Here is a 6,000-nt window from a genome sequence, read left to right on the forward strand (position 1 = left end):
GAACAAGCTGAAGTTAGAAGCTGATTGGCTACCATGCACAGCTCCACCAGATTTTTCACTCTCCGGTTGTAGTAAATCAACCCATATGGGTTTATTTTAGTGCCAGGTTATTGAACTGCAGCTTGCGGGGTAGTGTCCCAAATCCTCGGACTGTCTCTCAGGATCCAGGACACTTGCTAGAGCTCCTGGCACTCATCCTACTAGACTCCTTGGGCTGACAAAATAGCGGGTCCCCCCCCACTGGAGGTTGTTTTTACTCTTACTGTACCTAATCACTACAAGACACAATAGAGTTATGGAGCTCAGCCCCAGCAGGGCAAAGAAAGAGGTTTGTTTTATTGCCCTACTCCCAAACAGTACATACTCACGTATTCTTTGTCTTCTGTTGCTTTGTTCAGTAAAGGAGTTAACAAATACCTGGCACTTTGCTGTATGGAGATGCATTAGGCCTATGACCATGCACTAGTGCTGTTACATGAATGCTGTTATATACCCCTGTGTAAGCTACAACGTAGCCAATTGCAGCCTACACAGGGTGGTATATTCTGTTCATGGCAACTAAACAACAGGGGAGTGAAGGAAAGGTGATGATGTGGTGCTGACATTGCTGAGGAAGGAAGGATTGAAGTAAACCTGCTGCTTTGCCCTGCATGGGAAAAGCACAGGTTCATTTGAAGTCTGTAATTTACTAGTGCCCTTAAATTCTTTTCTATCATTATCACCCAGTAGTATTCATGATCATTAGTTTTTAATGCTATAGCATGAGTTTTTGTCACAAATTTCAGCAGTGTTCATTGCTTTGGGAACTGATAAGAGTTAAGTTTAAAGATAACCTTTTATAATTGTATAATTGGATGTATGCAAGGATCTAAACATTGCATAAATATATGTATACACTATATTGCCAGAAGTATTGGGACACTTGCCTTTACATGCACATGAACTTTAATGGCATCCCAGTGTTAGTTCGTAGGGTTCAGTATTAAGTTGGTCCATCCTATTCAGCTATAACAGCTTCAACTCTTCTGAGAAGGCTGTCCACAAGGTTTAGGAGTGTCTATGGGAATGATTGACCATTCTTCCAGAAGCGCATTTGTGAGGTCAGGCACTGATGTCGGATGAGAAGGCCTGGCTCCCAGTCTCCACTCTAATTCATCCCAACGGTGTTCTATCGTGTTGAGGTCAGGGCTTTGTGCAGGACAGTCAAGTTCATCCACCCCAAACTCACTCATCCATGTCTTTATGGACCTTGCTGTGTGCACTGGTGCTCAGTCATGTTGAAACAGGAAGGGGCCATCCCAAAACTGTTCCCACAAAGTTGGGAGCATGAAATTGTCCAAAATGTCTTGGTATGCTGACTCTTCACTGCAACTAAGGGGCAAGCCCAACCCTTGGAAAACAACCCAATGCCATAATCCCTCCTCCATCAAACTTTACACTTGGCACAATGCAGTCAGGCAGGTACTGTTCACTTGGCAACCACCAAACCCAGACACGTCCATCGGATTGCCAGACAGAGAAGCGTGATTGGTCACTCCAGAGAACATGTCTCCACTGCTCTAGTGTCCAGTGGCGGCATGCTTTACACCACTGCATCCGATGCTTTACATTGCACTTAGTGATGTACTTGGATGCAGCTGGTCAGCCATGGAAACCCATTCCATGAAGTTCTCTATGCACTGTTGTTGTGCTAATTTGAAAACCACATGAAGTTTGGAAGTCTTGAGCTATTGACTCTGCATACAGTTGGCAACTTATGTACACTGTGCGTTTCAGCATGCACTGACCCCGCTCTGTCATTTTACGCAGCCTACTACTTCGTGGCTGAGTTGCTGTTGTTTCCATTTGCTTCCACTTTGTTATAATGCCACTAACAGTTGACCGTGGAATATTTAGTAGCAAGGACATTTCACGGATGGGCTTATTGAACAGGTGGCAACCTATCACGATACCACACTTGAATTCACTGAGCTCCTGAGAGCGACCCGTTCTTTCGCAAATGTTTATAGAAGCAGTCTGCATGCTTAGGTGCTTGATTTTATACACCTGTGGCGATGGAGGCGATTGGAACACCTGAATCCAATGATTTGGAGGGTGTCCCTACTTTTGCCAATATACACTGTGTGCACAATTATTAGGCAAATAAGCAGGGGCGGACTGACCATTTGGAAACTCGGGCACTGCCCGAGGGCCCGGGGACAGTAGGGGGCCCCATGAGATGCCCCTGGTACCTTTTTCATAGGCTTTTTTGAGTTTGAGCAAGGACACAGGGGCCTCATGATGCTTTTCAGAGTCAGTTAAATCTCTTTTTTGGCCCATTTTTCCAGAGGAAAAGAAGCTGCCTAATAATTATACACACCTTGATATAGGGTGTTGATATGCTTAGGCCACACCCTCCCTCACTACAAATACACATCACCTGATATGCCTAAATCCAATAAGCATTCAGGTTTATACAGCTTGGAGTTGGACAATATGCATAAAAATGATGATTTGGTCAAAATACTTATTTGCAGGGGTGGACTGATAACACATGGGGCCCCTGGGCAATAGGGGATCATGGGGCCCCTGTGTCCTTGCCCAAACTCAAAAAAGCCTATGAAAAAGGTACTAGGGGCATCTCATGGGGACCCCTACTGACCCCAGGACCTCGGGCAGTGTCCGAATTTCCAAATGGTCAATCCGCGCCTGGCACACAGTTAACCCTTTGATCGCCCCTCATGTTAACCCCTTGAAAAAACAGACATACATTTCATTTGGATGCAGCATTACATGACCACGCAATTGTCAGTTAAAGTAACGCAGCACAGTAGTGCAAAAAATGGCCTGGTCAGGAAGGGGGGTAATTCTGGAGGGCAAGTGGTTAAATGTCAGAAATGTTTATTTGTAAATTTTGAGTTGTTTGTTTATTATCCTCACTTTAACAGATGAAAATAAACAAGTGAGATGGGAAAAGTTTAATTTTTCATTTAGTTGCATAATAATTCTGTACACGAATAGTTGAGCAATAATTGTGCGCACATAGGTATTATCCTAAAAAAGCCAAAACCTCACTTTTACTTTCTTAAATATTCAGGTCTGAGGTTTATTAACATTTTTGATTGACGGAGAGCATTGTAGTTGTTCAATAATGAAATTAATTCTCAAAAATGCAACTTGTCTAATAATTGTGCACACAGTGTGTATATATATATATATATATATATATATATATATATGTATTTTATACACACTCACCATGCACATTAGGTACACCTTGCTAGCACCAGGATGGACCCCTGTTTGCCTTAAGAATTGCCTTAAATCTTCATGGCATAGATTCAACAAAGAGTTGGTCCATATTGACATGAGTTATTGTTGCCTTTCTATGGTCTCTGACCATTCTCCTCTGACCTCGGACATCAACAAGGCATTTTCGTCCACACTACTGATGCTCACTGGATATTTTCTCTTTTTTCAGTCCATTCTCTGTAAATCCTAGAGATGGTTGTGTGTGAAAATCCCAGTAGATCAGCAGTTTTTGCAATACTCAGACCAGCCCGTCTAGCACCAACAACCCTGTCATGTTCAAAGTCACTTAAATCCCCTTTCTTTTTTGTTTTGATGCTTGGTTTGAACTTCAGCAAGTCGTCTTCACTATGTCTAGATGCCTACATGCATTGAGTTGCTGCCATGTGATTGACTGATTAGCAACTTGTGCTACCAAGCAATTGAACAGGTGTACCCAATAAAGTGGCTGGTGAGTAAATATATATATATATATATATATATATATATATATATGTATATATATATACATACATATATATATAAAATGACATTTAGTCTTAATACATTCACCCTGTGTTCATTCTCCTGCTTACTTCTTTATAAAAACAAAACAAAAAAAAACAAAGACAGCTGACTAATCTTTTCTTTCAGAAACCTATACTAGAAATCTGTTAAATATTGAGTTTTGTGTCCATTGTTAATACCAAACAATAAATGCATACATTCAGATTTTTATTTAAATAACATTTCTTTTGTTTTTTTTACAATTAATTTATTTTTTGAATCCACAACCAGGCCCAGAGAAATTGAATATTTTTGAACTTTGAAAGAAGTGTATGCATGGTAGAACAAATGTATAAACAAATGACTGTATCCTGCTGAGACATAAAGTGATAAAATTCCCAATATTTGAACCTGTCAACTGAAAAAGAAAGCAGGAAAAGTAAATATATAAAAATAAATAAATAATTTAGATTTATAGAAAATTCTGTTGAAATTAGACTATATATATGGCAATTTTAGATCTAGTTTACAATGAACTAAGACTTGCAATAGGTAATTTGTGCCCTTTTTTGATGAAACGTATAGCTGAATTAAATCCACTTTGTGGTGGGTGGATTTTTACAGAATCACCTATCAAAGTGACCTCTCCAGTACTGCAATGGCCTATTCAACCTGGTCACAGAGGAAGCACTAGGGTTATCCAAGTTGTCCCTCTGAGCAGTTCAGATGATCCTGTTCCGCCTGTTCCTGTACACCTGTCCTGTGTTTATATTACAGATTTTAAGGCTAAAAGGTTGCAATGTCACTGCTGAGAGGGGGGAGCAGAGCTGCTGAGAAGACAACTTCGATGACTTCAGTGCTTTTTGCTGTGAAGTTTGAAAATTAATTGCTCCACAGTGCCTGCATATACAAAGGGTAGTGAGGACTTGTATTAACATTCACATACAGTTTATTAAAAATATATGAACCACTGAATGTCAATTGCCTTGCCACAGGTAAATAGTAGCTTTATTTGCATGGTTAGTAATCTGTACATTAGGCTAAGAGGTCATGATTTGCCAGCTTGACTAAAGCTTACCAGCATATACTTCTGATTCACTTTTTCAGCACTGAAAAACACTCATTTGACAGTATTATTTAGTACAATCCTCAAAATAAAAAAATAAAATATAAAAAAGTTATGAGCACACTTTCTGACCCATTTCAGCTTCTGAACTTTAGGCAGGTTTTTGCACAATTGTCAAGCATGAATATAAATAGGGTAGTCTTGGATGGGATGATGGCTCCCTGACTACGAAGATCATCTTCTGCATATTTGAAGACCCAGGACCTGGCACATAACATTATGGAAATTTGAACCCCTACTATGAAATACTTTCTTCCCTCTTCCCAAGAAACCACAAACAGTTTCTCTTCAAGTTTAGAGCTGCATGCGCAGGGAACCCTGAATGACCCATTCCTCACCTGAACCATCAAACCATTAAGTTAGGTGGCTGGTTTGAGAAGTTTACCATCACCCTGATATTGTAAAAAATTTGAATGTGAAATCTCATTCAATACTCCATGGCTACCGTAGTTATGACATCAATGAATCAATTAAAAATGCATAGGAACTTAGCTGCCCATATTTAACTTTACATTTGTTTGTTAATTAGAAATGGTTGAAAAATGTATTACATTTCTCAAAAGGTATCGTCTTTTGACTGGTGTACCTTCTTTACACCTTTCCCCCCATGAAACCATCTTTTCTTCAGTATACAGTATTTTAGCATTTTTGAGAAGTAAAAGATACTGGAATAATTTATTTTCATGGTGATTCTCAAGCCTTTGTGTGTTCGTGATGATCCTTAATGTATTCCATATCAAAATATTTCTTCAATAAGGCATGAGGCAGGTGATGTCAAGAGAGCATAGGCTGGGGCGAGCATAAAAGTCTTTTTAAAGATCCTCAAAAGGAAACAACACTGACAAAGATTTATTCTTACTGTAATGGACTTTTCTTGCCACTTCTGTGAAGCTCTTATGGGCCTGACTGCAGATACGAAGAATAACCCAGTGCCAGTACATCAGAGCAGAAGATAATTGTAACGGTATGGTTTACTGGACACGTGTGCCTGAGGGTTTCCGTTTTGAGGTTCACAGGGCTCTGAAGTGCATGTCTCCATGTGTACTTGACAAGGGATGAGACCAATGGAATTTTTCTGCATTTTTCCCGTATTATGAATG

The sequence above is a fragment of the Staurois parvus genome, unplaced genomic scaffold, assembly GCF_062004578.1.
Source record: "Staurois parvus isolate SC_StPar_1 unplaced genomic scaffold, SC_StPar_1.0 ptg000562l, whole genome shotgun sequence".
NCBI lineage: Eukaryota > Metazoa > Chordata > Amphibia > Anura > Ranidae > Staurois > Staurois parvus.